Here is a 20,399-nt window from a genome sequence, read left to right on the forward strand (position 1 = left end):
GGAGAGTGAGGCTGTGGCAACATTGTTGTGGAGAAAGGGAGATGTGACCGGCCAGCCCCGATACTCTCAATTATATCCTACTACGGAGGATGGATGAAGTCTCAGCTCTCTCTAGCTTTAGGAATCTAAGAGGAAAGCATCCTTATAAACAGCACTGCCCCCCCACACCCACGGCCACCACCCTTAGCAAAGCCACTTCCCCACCGTAACTCCCCAGGAGTGGAAGTCCCCCCTCATTCCCCCACCCAGACAGTCACAGACACATACTACTCTCTTTGAGTCTGGCTTTGCTGCCCAGATGCTTCTTTCCTTTGGGTTCAAAAATCCCTCTTTTTTTTTCCCCCCAAAGGGATTTCCCCAAGGGAAATGTGGTCAGGACTGGGTGTTTTGCAGAAGGGCTTGAAGTTATACTCCCTGATCCTTTACAGGGTCTCTGATTTTCTGGGGGCAAGTTTCATGTCCAGGATCAGAAAGTCACTCATACTGACTATCCTCTACAGAAAACTAATGTCAAGGTTGTCACAGACATTCCAGAGCTCAAAATCAATAGGCATGTAAGCCCATCTATCATTCCTCAGGTTCAAACATCTACCAGCCTCTCCCTGATTTGGGTTAACCCTCAGTTCCCATGAGCTTTTGTGCTTGACTAACTCTCTGCTCCATCTTATGCTGTTAGGAGTGACCCTGTTCAGCTGGGATACTCCAGACCAAGAGGATGGACTGCCAGATCCAATGGGCAAGTAAAAAGTCAGAACTTCATTACTTTAAAACTCCCTCGATGTTTAACATTCTCAACCTTATCCATAATTAAGAAAATGCAAATGAAAACATCTGAATATCATCTTCCATTGAGAGGGTGATAAAGACTGTTAATATCCAGTGCTGTGAGGCTATAGGCAAATAAGCACAACCAAACACTGTTGAAGTGGTGGGGAGAGGGGGTGCAAATTAGGATAGATTTCCTGGAAGACACTTGGGCAATACCTACAGAAATTCAAATGACGTCCACTAGTCCACATCTAAGAAGTTAATTTTACATAGATACTTGTACATCTGCACAAATAAGTAGATACAAGGATTTCATTACAGCATTGTTTGCAACAAAGACTTTATATGATTTAAATATTCACCTATAGCATATCTTTATTTGAAATGGTGAGTTGCCAAAACCTAATGTATCATGAGATCCTATATGTACCCAGAAAAGGACACACACCTTATCTATTTGTCTGTCTATCTATTTACTTATATTTGATTTACAAGCTAGACAGTTTTTGGAAGGTCACAAAAAAATTGTGGTTTCTCTGGGAACTATACTTGGAAATCTAGGGCATAAAAAAGACATTCATTTTATCATTCATACTTTTTTACTGTGTCCATTCTTTATTTAAAGGTACTACCTCTATAATAAAAAGGTAGTTATAAATACCTTGATTCCCCTCATACACTATATTATCATTGCTCCTGCCTTTGAGCCATGTCTTCCACATGGACCACAGCAGGTGCTCTCCGTTGCCCTTGCTCTCCCTCCTCTGTGAGTGACTTCCTTTGCATTACCACGGGATTAGTGTGTATCACTCTACCAAGCACATCGTGATCTCCTGGCCGTACCCGCCTCCCAGATCATTAGCTGCATCTCAGTTGCCACCCTGGCAGAACACTTCCATGCAGAGAAGCATGACCTGGAACCACACCCCAGGGCATGGGACCTGGCTTCTAGAGCAGCTCCATGAAGGAGCCAATGGAAAGCAGGAGATAGGAGAAAGCCAGACAGCTAACTTTCTCTATCGCCTCTTCCCTTCGAAGGATGGATTTCCCACACAACCTGCCCAGAGAAGTTTTGCCTGGCTGAGCAGGTTTATCTGATGCCTCCTTGTGAGCTGGTTGTGAAGCCATGGCCATCACAATGACAGTGACCCATCACCATGCATGTCTCCCATCCTTCCCTGCCTTTCTCCCCTTTGCCCTCACTCTCATTGCCCTGGGACTGTACCTCCTAAATAAGCATCAGTGCTTCATCCCTGCCCCAGGCTCTCATTTCTAGGAACCTCAGGCAAAGATAACCGTTCAACAGTTACTTGTTTCTAGGCCTCTTTGCATCTTTCAAATTTAGGGTACCAGAGAAGACCCAATCTTTGTTGAATAGAGTTCAGCTTGAACTGAAACCTCTTGGATACTGTGGTAGGAAGAATGCCCAGATGGCCTCCAAGAGGTCCAGCTCTTGTAGAATTCCCTCCCCCTCAGAGTGAGGAAGTGGAATATGGGGACTTGTGAATATGCTGGCATATTACTCCCATGATTATGTTACATTATATGACATAAGAGTTTTGTGGATGTTACTGAAGAAGGTCCCTAATCAACTGACTTTGAGTTAATCAAAGGGGAGATTGTACTGCATGGGCCTGATTTAATCAGGTGAGCCCTTAAAAGGGACTCAGCCCTTTCTAAGATCAGAGAGATTTCTCCTGCTGGCCTTGAAGGTGCAAACTAGCATGCTGTGGAAGGGCCATGTGGCAGGGGACAGCAGGCAGGCTCTAGGAGCTATGGGATTCAGCCAACAAGAGAATAGGGGCCTCAGTCCTACAGCCACAGGTAACTGAATTATGCCAACAATCTGAGAGAGCTTGGGAGTGGAAATCTCCCTAGCTGAGCCTCCAAGTAAGAATTCCCTGATCTCAGCCATGTGAGATTCTGAGCAGAGGATCTACAAGACACAGTGAGGCAATACATCTGTGTTATTTAACCCACAGCATTTGTTCTGTGAGTGTGTGTGCACGCTCAGGCACTCAGTCATCTCCTACTCTTTGTGGCCTCATAGTGTGTAGCCTGCCAGGCTCCTCTGTCCATGGGATTTTCCAGGCAAGAATACTGGAGTGGGTTGCTAGTTCCTCCTCCAGAGGATCTTCCCGACCCAGGAATCGAACCCTCATCTCCTGCATTGGCAGGCGGGTTCCATACCACTAGCGCCACCTGGGAAGCCCCAGTTATTTGTTGTGTAGTGATTAAATCTAACCCAGATATCCAGAAGTGTGGATTCTTTTCAGACTAAGAGGAGGAGGCAGCTAATTGCACAGAGAGTCAGAGGAAAATGAGATCATACCAGGGAGAACTGGATCAAGGAAAGAGAGGCTGAGGGAAACCAGACCTGGGCATGCTGACTAATTTGTTTCCTAAGCCGGAAATAGCCAGACTTGATAACTACTCTGGGTACTAGTAATTGCTGCTATCTTTGTGTCTTATGCTCTCATACACAGGAGTAAAATAATGGTGAGGCTGATGATGATAGTACAATGGTAACCCCTTAGTTTGCACAACTCTCTATAGCAAAAAAAAAAAAAAAAAAAAACCTGGTACATTTGTTTGCACGTTTGATTCTCCAAGAACTCCAGAGAGAATACTTTCATCTTCATTTTACAAGTGAAGAAAATGAAAACAGAGAGTTAAAGCCTCTCTGTGGTTACATCATTATTAAACGGTTGTCCAGAGCTCAAGGCTCATGGGTGCCTCCAAGGAGGAACAGAAAAGAGAAGAGTGAAGAAGGAGCAGCTCTGTTCCTTGGGTCAAGGCCATGAGAACAAGTCTGAAAGGCAGCCCTACTTAAGGCTTCCTTAGAGGAATTTTGGCACCTGGGGAAAATGGCATTCCAATGTTCCCCTCACCCCATACATGCTTTTCTCTAGCCAGTAACCGGTCAGCCATACAGCCCTTCAGTTTTTTACTCGATGAAGGATTAGACTGGTCAGCATCTCTCCCCTCTGGGCATCCCACACTCTCCCTTCTGCACCTCCCCTCCCTTTCCTCTTTTTTCTTCCCTTCTTCCTCTATTGAAATATACCTGTTCTGATTCCCAGTCTCTGCCCACTAAAAATACCATTGCCATATGGCGGTGTGAATGAATAATGATGGCTGTACATGCCTGTCTCCAAGCCAAGAGAAAGTGTGCATTTTAAGAGGGCTTTCCCACGGCTCTAATCCAAAAAAAGGGATTGTAATTATGTGGGTTTGGGGCCTTGAAATATAAGTAAGCTGCCTACTCTGCAAGAAAGCCTAGCATCTCACAAGGTTCTTGGTATGGGATTAGCCTTTTTCTCCCCCAAATGACTATCTTATCAGTCACTGCTGCTGATGCTGCTAAGTTGCTTCAGTCGTGTCTAACTCTGTGCAGCCCCATAGATGGCAGCCCACCAGGCTCCCCCGTCCCTGGGATTCTCCATGCAAGAACACTGGAGTAGGTTGCCATTTCCTTCTCCAATGCATGAAAGTGAAAAGTGAAAGTGAAGTCGCTTAGTTGTGTCTGACTCTTAGCGACCCCATGGACTGCAGCCTACCAGGCTCCTCCGTCCATGGGATTTTCCAGGCAAGAGTACTGGAGTGGGGTGCCACTGCCTTCTCCTATCAGTCACAAAGGTAATTATTTGTTGTTATTCCTAGGAAAAAAATAGGTGGAGCTTGCCTTATCAGACTAGGGTGGGTTACATCAGAAATGAGAAAACTCTTAAAAAAGCTTGCTGTTGCTGTTCAGTCTTAAAGTTGTGTCTGACTCTTTGCAGCCCCATGGACTGCAGCACTCTTCCCTGTCCTTCATTATCTCCCAGAGTTTGCTCAAACTTATGTCCGTTGAGCTGGTGATGCCACCCAACCATCTCATCCTCTGCTGCCCCCTTCTCTTGGTGCCTTCAATCTTTCCCAGCATCAGGGTCTTTTCCAGTGAGTCAGTTCTTCTCATCAGGTGGCCAATGTATTGGAGCTTCAGCTCCAGCATCAGTCCTTCCAATGAATATTCAGGGTTGATTTCCTTTAGGCTTGACTGGTTTAATCTCCTTGCTGTCCAAGGGATTCTCAAGAGTCTTCTCCAGCACCACAATTCGAAATCATCAAAAAAAGCTTAGTGCCATTATTTTCCGTGAGATCTTGAGCAAAACATTTACGTTCAATATGTCTAATATTCACCCATACCCACCTCTTCCCACTTCCAGACAACACTTCTCAGCTCCCTTGCAGGTCTGTGAGCTCTGTGACTATGTCACAATGGAATGTGAGCAGACTGTGTATCATCATCAGACATGATTACCTAGTCTCTCTCTTGCCCTGCTATGAGGACCAAAGAGGTGGCTTCATGTTCCAGATGATGAATCTACAAGAAGATGGAGCCATCATCATCCTGGATCTTTGAGGACCACATGGAAGACAGTTGCCCTGAAGAGTCTCTCAGGCCCCTTTTACTTTGTGTGGGTAAGAAGTAAACTGTTGTTGTGTTTGGGTACTGAGCTTGGGGGCTGTTTGTTATTAAAGCATAACTAGCTTATCCTAACTAATACATGGCATAACTTCATTGAGCCTGTCTTCTCTTTGAGGATATGGAGAAAATCTGCCAGTCTTCATCCTAGGGTAGCCACAAGGAACAGATGAAACCATAGAAACTGCTTTGCAAACATGAACCAATGTCAGGTTAGATCAGAGAATGGGCAGTTCACCAGAAGGGAGGTTTTGTTGACACTTGGTTCTGTTCCTCCATGTGAGCAGAGATGGCCCTGGTGCAGGAGGCAGAGAGGGCTGGGCGGTGGACATTCACATGAAATGAGGTCCTGCTTAAGAGCAGCAAAAGCCCAGCGGTCTCAGAAAACAGCAACACATGTTCCTTTTAGCGCTCCGCTCCACAGCTGTCCTGGGTTTTCCAGGAGGTGCAGTGGTAAAGAATCCACCTGCCAATGCAGGAGTAAGAGATACAGGTTCAATCCCTGGGTTGGGAAGATCCCTTAGGAAATGGCAACCCACTCCAGTGTTTTTGCCTGGAAAATTCCATGGACAGAGGAGCCTGGCAGGCTACAGTCTACAAGGTCACAAAGAGTTGGACACAACTGAGCACACACCACAGCTGTCCACTGTTATTTTGCATAATTGGGCTCTAAGTTCTGGCTTCATCAGGAGGTGATGGTCCAGAGCAATGGGAAATAACTCTCAGCTGCCTCTATTTCCTCAACAGTCAGAGCAGAAACACTAACCCTCAGATTCCTTATGCTAACAGAACCCATCCCTCTTCCCCAGGGCTTCACTGGGCACAAAGTACTAGCCAGAGACTATTTCCCAGCCCCTTGTAGGGCTAGGTGTGACAATGAGATCTTGTATTTTCAAAGGAAATTGTGCAGAAGTGATGAGTGCAACTTCTGCATCCCTTGCTCTAAGGAAGAGCCTTTATGCTCAGCTTCTCTTTCCAGTCCCCACGTATTGGAAAACAAATGTGCCAGCCACACAGATCCAACCATGCAAATGAACACAATGCTCAGGGGAGAGTTGAGCCACAAGATGGAAGGAACCTGGGTCTGAACATTCTGTCAATCACAGTGGTCCCACCAGCCTGAACCAACTAGACTGTTATATGAGAGTGAAACACACTTTCCTCTTATTTAAGCCACTCTCTCAGGACTCTGTAACAGCAACTTCACCTTTATCCTAACTGAAATGCTGGGTGAAAAGAGGCTGCAATGAATGCTTTGGTTGATTTCACACATGCTTTCCAAGAACCCATAGGGCCAATTGCAACTGAAGTAATCTTTCCTGTTTGTGGAGCCTGGCTAAAGATTGCTTCCTCCCTAAGAAGGAAAGCCAGGTTCTTCTCCTAGGCAGGTAAGTTGGGGGCTCTGAAAAGTTTAGTGATCTGTTGCCCCCATCATCTAACACTCCTCTTTCCCTGTTAATCCAAGGAATTTGTGTCTCCGGCTTGGCTGCCACATTCTCAACAAAGTGGACAAAGTCTATGATGGGACTGTCAAAGGAGTAAAGTCTTAGACCAGAGGAGCTGCCACAGAAAAGAATGACAGGCGCCCTGGTATCCCTGCCCAGGGGTGATAGATGGAATAGGGTAAGAGACTTGGGGAGGATGTGAGTATTGTATAACTTGTTTGTAAATTGCAGTGAAATTGAAAACACTTTTTATATAAACAGAAATATTTTAGGTACAGATACAAACATGTACCCTTTGCCTTGATGCACAGCCCACCATTTCTTGCTTCCTAACGGCCTCCATCTCCTCTCTGTCAGTCCTATCTTCAGTCTTTTAGGCCCCAGAACAAATGCTACCTCTTTCCCTTGAAAAACCTGCATGTTGTCCACACTCAGATCAATTTCTCCCTTCTCCAAACTGGTAAAGCACTTTTATCTGTGCTTCCTTGGGGACCCTTGGAACTGTGTACCTTATAGATGGCTTGGTGGAAATACATAATGAAGGCTTGCAGAGTGGCTGGAGAGAGGACCTTTTAATGAGAGCATCTAATGTCTGTCTCTGGCTTTCTGCTAAAGGACTCAAAGGATATGCTCACTTGATTTTTTAAAATTAACTTTTTATTTTTTTGGCTGCACCACGCAATGTGTGGGATCTTAATTCTCTGACTAGGGATCGACCCCATGCCTCCTGCATTGGAGGCGTGGCGTCTGAACCCCTGGACCACCAGGGAAGTCCTTCTCACTCGATTTTTATGTCAATCCTAGAGTCAGGTACTATTGTTACCTCCACTTTAAGGATAAGGAAACTGTAGCGCCAAGAGGTTAAGGAACCCACGGTCACCCAGCTAACAACTGGTGGACAAGAGATTCCAACCCAGGAAGCTGCAGTAGAGGGTTGACAGCTATGGTCGCTGCACACCGCTGCCCTCATTCATGAGAGGGACAAGCGGATACCCAAGAAGCTGGGCACAAGGGAAGTGTTCATGACAGAGGAGGTGGCTGCAGGCAGGAACAGGCACCCCTGTGTTCAGAAGCCCCTTGGGCTCGTGTGTGGAGAGCCATCACATAACCGCAGGCTTGAGTATTGAGCTACTCAGCTGAGACAGCAAAACAATTCTGCCAATTAAGCCAAACATCTGGTCAATGTAGTGAAAAATCAGTCACAGGGGGTCTGGCCACAGACCCAGGGCTCCTTTCAGGCAGTAGTCTTCCCCAGGTCCCAGATGATGGAACTGAGGCTTCCCTAGTTCCCAGACCCTAATTTGCATGCTCCCCTTTGATTGGCTGGGGAGATTCACACCTAATGTGGCCCTTAGGACATCAGGAGAGCAAAGGAGGGACAAATCCTGTGGGCCCTAAAAAAGCGCTTCAGAATGGAGTGCTGCATTCACCACAGATCCAAAAAGCACATTCCCAAGCGGGGTGGTAAATTCTGTACTGCCTGCTGTAGAAATGCAAATTGCCATAATAAATGCCGATTATCCCAATTACCTCTAATTGTCTGGCTTGTGTAGCAAGAGCATTACTATAGGAGAGCCAGATAAGGGAGCCAGTGTATTTAGCAGAATACCCTATCCTGGGAGTTGGGTTACAAATGAAGCAGGTGAGCTGGGCCAGGAAGACCCCTCTGCGGTCCCTGGGAGGGATGTCGCAGAAAGACACGGGGGCTTCACAGTCTCCCAGCTGCCTGGGGACAGCACTGATGCAGTGACATCTTTATGCAATGGTCATTAAATGCTATTTTAAAAATTGGCTGTGTGCTGGAGAGATAAGGGCAGAGAATATATGCTTGTTCTCCATGCCTCCTTCCTTCTGGCCAGCTGGGTCTGCGGAACAGCTAGGGAGGGGAGGGAGGCTATTGGATGGAACATGACATTATTTTCCATCATTGTAATGTAACATTTGATTCATCCATTTATTTAATCAACCAGCTGGGGCAAGCATACACTATATACCCAGCATCTGGAAACAGCATTTTAGAGCCAAAAGTGACATTAGAAACTGTGTCCGCTGTGTACACAACCATCATACCAGATTATTTCATTCCTTCCAGTAGCAAATAATTTCTTGAGTTTCTATCATGTTCTAGGCACTGTTCTAGGCACCAAGGACAGACACAACAGTGAATAAATGAGAAAAAAACAGAAGAGAGACAGAGAATAAACGAGATAAACAAAATGAAGAGAATACTAGAAGGCAGTAAGTGTTGAGAAAAAACAAGCAAGGGAGAGGATGGAGATTCCTGATGAACAGACTTGAGGTTGAAATGCAATGTAATCAGATTGACGTGAAAGAAGATGACATAAAACCTGAAACTGTAGCAGCAATGATAGACTGGCCCTGCCACTAAAAACACACATGCTTTTAGTCAATAACTGAATAAACTAGAGAAAATGTGGTACAAGACAGAAAAATGTGGTCCCCAGTTATCGACAAGAACATTAGCTACGGTCTTGTGTGTAGTTATGTACGCTCATTTTTTATTAGCTTAGGTAAGATCACAAGGCTTGCTGGGACCTCTTAATTCTCTTACAGTATTGATTAAGGCAGAGTAAATGCAAAATGCACGGTTTGCACGCACCCTTATGAAATTAAAACCTTTCCGTTCACTGATAGAGCAATAATTACTATGAGGAACTAAGGGCACCTCAGCTAAACCAAGCAATGATTTCATTTGCCCATGAAGAGGAAAACAGGAGCTCAGCAAGGAATCTTCACCTTGGTTGGGTCCAAGGACGGAAGCTTTGTGAGGTCAGATGATGGAGGAGACTCCAGAGATGACTGGATTACGAGGGAAGCTATCTAACTGCTTTCATACTCTCTTGCCCAATTCCAGGTACAACCACGGGGCTTTGCTCGAAGATGTCTCCTCCAGAGATACATGGGACCCCCTTCCAAGACACCCCCAGGTGCCTTCAGTACTGGATTCACAGCCTCTCTGCCCTAAGCCCTCTCAGTCTGGAAAAAACCCCAACACCACATTCCTCGCTTCCCTCTTCCATCCCAAACTTTTCTGCTGACATCCTGGTGAAGCAGTTCCAACTCATCAGTGGGGCCACAGTGCATACAAGCTCAGGGATATCTCACAAGTGACAGCACTTGACCGTTTATGAAGTTTTTTGTGTCTGTTATTTCAAGTCCTCACAAAAATCGTACATCTCTGTTTATGGAGAAGGGCACCCAGGTCCAGAGGAAGAGTCCAAGTAACAAAGAATGGAAGCCAGGCCAGTCTGGTTACAATGCTGCTGCTGCTGCTAAGTCGCTTCAGTCGTGTCCGACTCTGTGTGACCCCATAGACGGCAGCCCAACAGGCTCCCCCGTCCCTGGGATTCTCCAGGCAAGAGGTTACAATGCACATGGCCACTATTACCTCATCATGACCAGTTGCTTCCAGAGTCCGCGGTGCCCTTCTTTGTGGCTGGGCATATGGCTTCTAGAAAGAAGGCATTTCCCAGCCCTTCGTGCAACTAGGTGTGGCCACGTGACTGAGTTCTGGCCACAGAGGTGTAAGTGGTAGAGGTAAATGCAACTTATAAGAAGTGTCCTAATGATACAAATGAACTTATTTACAAAACAGATACAGACTCACAGACTTAGACAATGAATTTATGGTTGCCAGTGGGGAAGGATGCAGAAAAGGGACAATTAGGGAGCTTGGGACTGACACTTCTATATTTAAAATGGATAACTAATGAGGTCCTACTGTATAGCACAGGGAACTCTGATCAATCTTACATGGCAGCCTGAATGGGAGGGGAGTTTGGGGAGAATAGATACATACACATGCATGGCTGAGTCCCTTTGCTGTCCACCTGAAACTCTCATAACATGGTTAATCAGCTATACTCCAATACAAAATAAAAAGTTAAAAAAAAAAAAAGAAGTGTCCTTACAGGAAGGTGTGATACACTCTTATTAGAATATAATTTGGTCTTCATCCTGGTCCTGGCCCAGAGCTCCTAAAATCCTTTATAATTTCCTGTGATGAGAGTCATAAAGGTATCTTTTGCTATGTTAATGGTACTTTTGGAAAACACCTAAGGATGGGGGCTGGTTGCTAGGGGAGTCAGCCATTTGGTTGGAGTTTGAACTTTTAGTCACACCCTCTCTTGGGAGGGGAGTGATGCTGAATCAATCACTGGTAGCCAAAGATTAATCAACCATGCATGTATGACGAATCCTCAATGAGAAGGGTCTGGAGAACTTCCAGGTTGGTGAACACCTCGTACAGGACATGGAGTGTTCCCTGCTCCTTCCCACACATCTTGCCCTGTGCATCTCTTACAAATGGCTGTTCCTGAGTAATGTATATATTTCTATAAGAAACTGGTGAGCTAGTAAGTAAAATGTCTGTCTGAGTTCTATGAGCTGCTCTAGCAAATTAATGAAACCCAAGGAGAGGACTGTGGGGAACCTCTGATCAATAGTCAGTTGCTCAGAAGCATAGGAGACAAACTGGACTTACAACTGGTGTCTGAAGTGGAGGACAGTCTTGCAGGACTGAGTCCTTAAGCTGTGGGATCTGATACTATTAATATCTCTAAGTAGGTTTTGTCAGAATTGAGTTGTAGAACACACAGCTGACCTTGGAGAATTTTGGGGTGGAAAAAGAACACTCGTTGGAATTAGTGTCAGAATCATAGAAAGTTTGGGTGGGTCCTTCTTCTCCTTCCTGGTACCTGGAATGTAGATATGATGGCTGGAGCTGCACTGGCCATTTTGGGCCAAGAGGTGAGTTTGGAAATGGAGGCCATAGTTATCAGGGCAGCAAGGTAGAAGGAGACCCAGCTGCCTAGCTGGGCTTTTATGTAAAATGGAATAAACTTCTATTGTCCAATTCAGATTTTCTGTAAGTCAAAGTCACACTTCATCCTAAATAATGTTTCATCCACAAACACAGGCTTTAGAACACAGACGTAGTCTTTCTACCTCTGCAACCAGAATCCTAATCTGAAGGCTCTTCTTCTCTCCCTTGGACCACTGCAATAGCTCCCTGCTTCCAGGCTTGCTATTTCATACACCAGGGAGGGACAGAGGCACCTACCAAGTTTGCCCATCTGGCTATATCTCTTACTGTCTCAAAACTTTTGATGGTTTCCCCTTTGCTGCAAGATAGTGCTCAAACCTATTCTGGTGGGAGATAATGCTCCATGACCACTCCCTGCCTAGCTCTACTGAGGAGTTCCCACAGTCCCCCACCCGTAAGCCAGGCTGCTTACTCCACTCCATCTTCTCTGCATGTACCATACCATTGCTTTCCCAGGTGTGTTTGTTCATGCCATCTCCTCCATCAGGAACAGTGACCTGACCCTGTGATCTGGCAAACTCCTAAATTTCCTTTAATGTGAACTCAGGCTTTAGCACTGCAGGATACCTTCTCTGATCTATCCCTGATCCCCACTCCAGACCATGTAACTCTGGTTCAGGCCTATGCTAAACAGATCACACTACATTATAACCATCTTCCATGTGTCTCCCTTTCACAGAGTAGGGACTGGCATCAATTTCATCATTCTCTCACTGGGACTTGGTAATGACCTGGCCAAATTAGACATTCATATTTTTGATGAATAAATAGGTGAATTAATTGTAGCATACTCTGTTGATGAGTGGCCCATTTCACTTTGGGACCGTTCCCATGCTTGTTGATGGCTTCATACTCCAAGCATCTGGGACTCTGTCTAAAGGCTTTCTCTGGCCACAGGAATTCCCTGGGCTAGGGCAGACAGGCCAGAAATGCTGAGAAATTACTTTCCCCTGCAACCAGTCTTGGATGGGGGTGTATAAATACTCTCACTTTCTCACTCTTTGTGTGGAACAACTCTGAGGTGTGATCTATATAAATTCCTTTGGTGGTCTCCTCAAAGATGTCCATATCCTAACCCTGTGAATATGTTAGGCTATGTGGCAAAGGGGAATTAAGATTGCAGGTGTAATTACGGTTGCTAATCAGCTGATCTTAAAATAGAGATAATCTTGGAATATCTTGGTAGGTCCAACGCAATCAAAAAGATACTTAAATGTGGAAGAGGGAGACAGAAGATGAGGTCAGAGTGGTGCAGTGTGAAAAACTCTGTGGCTGTCTCTGAAGGATGAGGCCATGAGCCAATGAATATGAGCAGCCTCTAGAATCTGGAAAGGGCTAAGAAGAGGATTCTGCCCGTGAGCCCTCAGAAAGGCAGCATTGCCAAGACTTTGATTTCAGCCCCGTGTGAACAAGTGTGGAGATCTGGACTATAGACCTATAAGGTAATACATTTGTCCTTTTAAGCCACTAAGTTTATGGTATTTGTTATAGCAGCTACAGGAAACTAATACACTCCTAGAGCTCCCCAGTGCGACTGAGTCCCAACTGTCCAAACCAGTAATTTGCTCATTAACACACCTCACACTAGCTTCCTGCCCTTCCTGTCTCATGTCCCCATTTCTCTACTAATTCTTCCTGAGTTCATCCCCACGTAATCTATTTACCCTCAAATCTTCACCTTGGTTTGCGTCTGGGAGACCCAACATGAGGCATTAGTTAATTGGAATAACTGAGTATTATTTGAATAATAAGGTCTGGGCTCTCCTTACGTAGAATTTGACAGGTCTGACACCCAATAGCTTCAGGAACTTTAGGGGGATTAAGTTTCCAGGATGATCACATTTATGGGAACTTGGAGACCTAAGAGATATTCCACAGTGACCAGGGGTGAGGGGAAGCCCAGTAGGGGCTCAAAGGGAGAGGTGGGCTGGAGAGGGGGTGGAACAGAGAGGAGGAAGGGCAGGTGGAGCAGCAGGGGGCTCAGAAGGGCCACCCAGGGTAGGGAGGCAGTAACTTCCCACTCACCCCCTGCTTCCTTCAGAAAGGTGCCTGTAGGAAATAAGAGGCTTTAGCCTGGAGAATAAAAGGTTGGGGAGGGTCAGTAGCTGGAGAATAGGGTGGTGGTGGTGAAGAGCAGTGCTCTAAAAAACCCAGTTTATGGAAAGGAGAGAATGGTGCCACAGAAGATGTCAGATTCCAGCTGTGAGCTGGGCACTGTCTCTCTAGCCAGACAGCACATCTTTTGAGCGTGGAATTTCTCTGCAAAGGGTCCAGGAACTAGAATAAATGGGATGACCTTTGCAGACCCATTCAAATCTGAGTTTGGAGCTTTTATGACCTTAAAACCGCCCCAGGGAACAGACAGCATGGCCAAAGAAAGGGAAAACCAGGACAACTATAAATGCACTAAGCAAAGGTCTTCCTGGTACAACTACTGCCTCCTCTAAGGCAGCAGTCCCCAACCTTTTTGACACCAGGGACTGGTTTCATGGAAGACAATTTTTCCATGGACTGCAGTGGTGGGGTAGGGGATGGTTTCCAGACGATTCAAACACAGTACATTTATTGTTCACTTTATTATTATTATTATTATTATTATTATTATTATTACATCAGCTCCACCTCAGATCATCAGGCATTAGATCCCAGAAGTTGGGGACCCCTGCTCTAGGGGAAGGGCCAGAAGGCAGAAGCAGAGCTCTGGCCTGGAGAGCTCCCAGTCTGAGGACAGAGACTCAGCCCTATCTTTAAGGAGACCCTGATATAATCAGGGGGTGGGGGATCAGGACACCCACATGGAAGACATCCATTGGCCACACACCCAACAAAGCCTTGGAAGAGTGGGTGTGTTCACTACAACGTGATGTGGACAGAAAGGAGAGGACCCCACTCAAGCATCTACCATGATCAGTCCTTCTAGAGGGTAAGCCACAGGGTCTTGGGCTGGGCACAGTGTGAGATTTACAGGTAGAACATGCTCTGACCTACTTCTGCTTCTCTGTGTGTTGTGCTGTCATATCCAACCCCATGGGCTGTAGCCCACCAGGCTCCTCTGTCCATGGACTTCTCCAGGCAAGGATACTGGAGTGAGTTGCCATTCCCTCCTCCAGGGGATCTTCCCAACCCAGGGATCAAACCCGCATCTCTTATATCTCCTGTATTGGCAGGTGGGTTCTTTACCACTAGCGCCACCTGGGAAGCCCTCTGACATTCAGATCACCCCAGACAGGCCTCTCTCCACCTTAACTTTCTCATTGGCGAAATGTAGACAACATATGTTCTACTTATCTCAGTAGCTGGAAATTTGAATGAGATGACAATGGTGATGATGATGATGATGATGATGATAGTGTGTATGTCCAAACATGAGGCCCTCTCCCCTTCCCCTCTGCCCCCTACCCAGGTCCCTGATGTCTTTTCTTTGACATCAGTTGGTGGCCAGAGGGGAAGAGCTTCCTTCAGATCCCATCTCAGGGCAGGCCCAGCTGCCCGTGTTTACAGAGACTGCACTCAGCCTGCAGACACTGTAGCAAGCTCTGAGCTGGAGCCAAAGCCTGGATTACAGGACATGACATCCCCTCCTGTGCCCGCAACCCCCCTGCAGTCCGACCATGCTTACATCTCAGATGCTCAGAGCTGGAGACACAGCGTCTGGGGAACATGGTAAGTGACTCTTGGCAAAGTCCAGTGAGATGCAACAGGGATTTTTTTTTTTTCAAGTGAGTTATCTCCAGGCTGAGAGGTAAGAAGAGAAAACAAGGATGCCTCAGAGAGGTCTGCACTGTTCAAGGACATCTCAGGGGCAGGAGGCAAGGGGCCAGCTCTGCTTTCTGGAAGCATGAAGGATAACTGCACCTTTTCTCTTGCACAATGGCAAGAAGACAGCTCTCACTTCAGGAGCTTCTGATGAAAAAAAAAAAAAAGCCACCCCAGCCTCACAGATGGTCCAGTCTGTTGGAGAGATATAGCCCCTGTCTTCAGGGGACTCCCAGCCAACTTCCCACCTCCGATTTCAGGAAAATCTCTCAGGTGAAAGACACCTTAGGATGCCCCAAGCTGATAGGGGAGACAGATCTGACTTATGGTATCTCCCATCACGGCGGAAGAGAGCCCATGGCTGTGGCAGTTGGCCCCAATCAAAAGGGGATGGACGGCCTCTGCTTCAGAAATCTCCAAATCTGATTCAGGACCTGACCTCAGATCCCCAAACCCTGGCCTGAAGGATCTCCTAGTGAGAGGACTAAAACACACACAGAGAGTGTCTGTCGCAAACATCACCACGTGGAAAGGGATATAATGGGTTCATCTGGGAATGATTCCCCTGAATCAGATATGGAATGGGCTACCTTGCAAACACCTCCACCCATCCAATCCCATACCTTGCTCATGACTTTATTGAGTGGACCGCAGGCTCTGCTGACCTACAACAGGAGGTTTAGCATCTACTCCAGAAACCCTCTGTTATTAATTCTATCAATTTTACTTACTGAGCCCCTGCTCTCAGCCAGGCAGTGGGGCTTCAGAGACGAACCTCTTTGAATCTGGCCTCTGCCTTCCAAAAATTCCAACCCAGTATCAGAAAGGAAGAAGTGAGAAAGTCCTCCTCCCACTGCCCTTCTTCCCTACCCCAAGCACTTGTAGTTTGGGTCTAGAATGACCTCATCACCTTAACTGAATTACATCTTCAAAGACCCCCTTTCCCAAATCAGGCAGCATTCACAGGTTCCGGAAGTTAGGGGGTGGACTTATCTTTTGGGGGGGGTGGACCATTCAACCCACTTTAACGGTCATCTCGGGTGAGCTCTTGTCCCTTCTCAACGTCCCCTACATGTGTCACCTCAGTGCCTTATTGAGAAGTCCTGTAATGCCCTGTTGACATGTTCTAGCCTCGCTGGCTGTCGGGCTTGCCGCCTCCCTGACTTGTGCCCATCATGGAGTTCAGTCCCAAAACTGGTGCTCAACAATGACCGGCTGCATTTAACACACAGCGAGCTCAACAGTGACCGGCTGCATTTAACACACAGCGAGGCAGCTATCGATACACTACTTTCTACACTTTTCTGGATGCTTGAAATGTTCATAATTTACAAGAAAAAGAAACATGATGAGAAAGACATGCAATAGAACCACACAGAAAGAAAGCTAAGGGAAATGACCAGGATTCAGAGTGACAGGGGCGGTCACATTTGGGGGGACCAGGGGCATGGGACGGGGGAACTGAGTGCAGATGTGGGTTATGTTCAAGCTGTTTCCTGGGAGTTAGTGCATACTCTCCATTACTAAAGACAGTGAATGAAACAGCCACATAAAAGTGGTTCATGGAAAACCAGTGAGGCATGCGACTCAACCACGTCTAGGTTCCTGAAGTCCAAAGAGGAAAAACTACAAAATGGAAATGATACGAAGAGTGGACAGAGTGCTGAGGAGCTGAGAGTTGGCTGATCTGTCTGTTGGATTGGGGTGGGGATGAGAGGTACATGGCACAGAAAAGCAATACCCCCAGGCTCCCCTCCCGCCTCTACTACTTACTCCCATCCTCTCAGGCACATCTCTTCTCTTTGGCTTCATCTGTAAACTGGAAATAGCGTCAGCCCTTCCTTCCTTTCTGGCCAGTTCTGAAATGCACTGAAGTGACACAGTAGGGGACATTGAGAAGGGACAAGAGCTCACCCGAGATGACCATTTAAGTGGGTGAGTGGTCCACTCCCCCAAAAGGTAAGTCCACCTCCTAACTTCCGGAACCTGTGAATGCTACCTGATATGGGAAAGGGGGTCTTTGAAGATGTAATTCAGTTAAGGTGATGAGGTCATCCTCGAACCAAACTCCAATGACAAGTGCCCTTCTAAAGGACAGGAGAAGAGATACAAAGACATAATGAAGAAGGTCATTGAGGACAGAGAGGACACCTTCCTGTTGTTTTAAGCCACCCAATTTGTGGAGGAAACAAAAACAATTCTCATCACTGGCTCACGCAGTCTATTCTCCGTGGATGCACCCCCTCTCCAATCCATTCGCTTTCCTGCTCAGACTCCTGAGGTCTGGCCCCCACCAGCTGCATTTCACAGACTCCGCTTTGCTCTGGCTTTCTTGGGTTTGGTCTCCGGGGGCACCGACAGGAGCCTGGAGAGTGAGGCAAGGCATTTTCCCCACCGCCCTGCCGTGGCGTGGGCTTCGTGGCCATCTGGCAGTGGCTGTGTCCAGTGGCCGCAGCTCCTGCGGGACAGCCCCTCTCCCTGGCCGCGGCTCTCAGTGGTACCTCTGTCCCCTCCCCTTGCTCTGCAGCCCCCAGGGATGGTAACTGTCGCTGGCCTTGTGCTGGAAGTGCACCCGCCCTGGGGGGTCCCTCTGCCCTGCCCACACCTCTGCAAACCATCCACTCACTCATCCCTCTGGTAACACTGGGAGTTAGTCATCCTTGTAGCCGGGTTCCTGCTAGCCAGTGCCCACCTGCCTGGGGCAGAGGGACAGACTTCTCACTTCAGAACCAGCCCCTTCCATTTGAATTCTCACTGGCAGAGTTTTCTCTCGAAACTATCACGTGGGGTGACAATGGGCCCCTTGTCACCTGAGGCAGGTGCCCAGGCCTCCATGTCTTCACCTGTCACCCATCCCCAGCTTCCCTGTGGAACCCCACCCAGGACTTCCCTGCCCTGGCCAGCTCGGTCCCCTGGGGCATGCCGGCTTGGGGCCCGCAGGCAGGGTGGGCCCGCCTCTGAGAAAAACAGTGCCCCTCCGCATGCAACAGAAACCAACAGTGGAATTATGCCAAGTGTTTATGCCAACTTAGCCAATGACCGAAGAGGCTGCTTTCTGCCTGCTCTCATTGGAATTCCCTGAGAGAGGAGCGAGGGAGACATTTGGAAGGCTGAGCAGCTTGTGACGACCTCCACCCCTCATCTCCGCTGACCTCAGCACCTGCACCCTCCTCTTGCTCTGGCCCCCACGTCACCTCCCATTGCTCTGGCTGTTCAGCTCTGACATATGCAACCGCCAGGCCTAGGTCCACTTCAGGGAGCACCTGGATGGGGGCGGAACATGACAGGCAGGAGACAGGATGGGGTGGAGGATGCACGCAGGTACCGGCTCCAGTGTCAGAGCTGGACACTACATCAGGGGTGCCTGAGCGAATCTCTGTCTCTACAGGTGAGGCCAAGGACCAGGAGTGGCAGCTCACACCCAGAGTGTCCCTAAGCCAGAGGACAGCGGACTGGGAAGAATGCTGGCAAAACTGAGCATGTCCAGCAGGCCCAGGCCTGACAAGTGAAGGGCATGGGAGCCGATGGCCAAGAAGGAGGAAGGGTTAAGGGACCAGGGGACCCTAATTGTGCTATCCGAGTCTGCAGGTGCAGGGAGGAAGGTGGCCTGCAACTATCTGAGGGATCTCAGGCCGAAGGGACAGACTTCTCAGTGGTTCTAGAATTTCAGCCAGGGCAGGAGGGGGGACAGGGAGGCAAGTTTAGGGCTCAGCATCCAAACGCTTTTTCCTAAGCTCCAAACTCGGGGAAGATGGGTCTGGCCTCCTGGAAAAGTAACAAGTAGCCTATCATTGGATGTGTTCCAACTGGGCTGTGGGATTCAAGGGTGCTGCCATGTGGACCTCTGTAAAGGATGTTACTCTGACGGATAAAATCTCTTCCTGATACACTAAAGCTGACCTGTAGAGGTGGCATGGTGTGGAGTCCAGAGCATAGACTGGAGGCAGCTGGCCTGGATTCAGATCCCCTCTATGTTATTAATAGCAGCGTGGCCCAGGGCAGCTGGCTGAAGCTCCCTGCTGTACAGTAGGGGTGAAAATGACAACAGCCCCTTTGAAAGATCGCTGTTTTGTTTTGTATCACGTCAAGAGATGCCCTCTGTGAGGTGACTTGTCGCACAACCATAGCTAGAGCAGATTTGCCCATAGGAAGAAGGTGAATGGGGACCCCATGTCTGCAGGCAAGGCGGGCGAGAGGGTGCAAGTGCCCAGGATCAGTGAGGCCCACCATTCACTTATGTAGTAAACCTTATGTCCCCAAGCATCCCACGTGCTGGTGGCACAGTTTCAGGGACCCAATGACCTGTCCGAATGCATGCTCCACCCCACACACGGGACTTGATGATAAGCTCCCTTGTGTGTGCACAGAGGATAAAGACAAGGTGGTTATAAACAAAAACTCGACTCTCCCCCACCTCCCCTTCCCCTCCCCTCCACATCTACGCTTCCCATCTTCCTCCCCCGCTCCCTCCTCCCCCTTCAGTTTCTCTTGTTTCCTCTTCTCCCAGAGCTGGAATAGGTATTTCCAGGTCAAAACAACTGGTTGATTCTACCAATTCAGGGACCTAGCAGGCAGGGCTTTGTGAAAGCCTGGAATCCGAGGACTTATTCTCACAATAAGCGCCACTGCCTGCCTGAACTTCTCACTTGTTCACCAGCTGAGCTGGCATCTGAAGACCTGATCTGTTAGGGGGAGAACTTGAGGGCATGAGGAGCGGGGGTGGGGGGCCTCTGTGATCATTTTTAGTCCAATAAGGACTCCCAGGGGTCCAGCCCAATGACCTTGGGGAACAGTCTGCTGAGTACCCCCTTGGGCCCCACAGAGCTCCAGATCTCCCTGCTATGAACCCGCAGCCTCGGTCCTTGGGAAGTCCAGCGGCCCAGTGCACGTCCGTCCTCCTGATGCTGATGTTGGTACGGATCATTCAAGAAACTGCATCCTGTGGTTCCAAGAAGGCCCTATGGGGAGCCCTAGACATCTCATGACTCCGAGCATCAATGGAGACAACGATGACATAGTCTCCCCCTCAGCCTCTGCTCTGCCTGGGGCAGTCATCCCTTCCTTCAGCTACCCTGGCGGGCTGACAGGCAGGAACCATGTCATTCATTCCCCAAAT

At 47.9% G+C, this 20,399-nt stretch overlaps 1 protein-coding gene and 1 long non-coding RNA gene across 3 annotated transcripts in view; one reads left to right on the top strand and one right to left on the bottom strand.

Annotated features, from left to right (window-relative positions):
* LRFN2 (leucine rich repeat and fibronectin type III domain containing 2) overlaps positions 1-20,399 on the bottom strand; it is a 197,846-nt gene that overhangs the window by 64,733 nt on the left and 112,714 nt on the right. The window lies entirely within an intron of this gene.
* LOC145516269 (uncharacterized) lies at positions 5,078-19,177 on the top strand. Of its 2 annotated transcripts, XR_014061248.1 has the most exons (8): positions 5,078-5,232; positions 6,702-6,859; positions 9,557-10,239; positions 12,714-12,969; positions 14,144-14,450; positions 14,566-14,694; positions 14,959-15,190; positions 18,672-19,177. It is a non-coding gene; the product is annotated as an uncharacterized LOC145516269 (long non-coding RNA). The 2 variants fall into 2 exon arrangements; XR_014061249.1 differs by lacking the exons at positions 14,566-14,694; positions 14,959-15,190.

This window comes from Giraffa tippelskirchi, chromosome 8, assembly GCF_054371585.1.
Source record: "Giraffa tippelskirchi isolate mGirTip1 chromosome 8, T2T-mGirTip1v1.2.pri, whole genome shotgun sequence".
Classification (NCBI taxonomy): domain Eukaryota; kingdom Metazoa; phylum Chordata; class Mammalia; order Artiodactyla; family Giraffidae; genus Giraffa; species Giraffa tippelskirchi.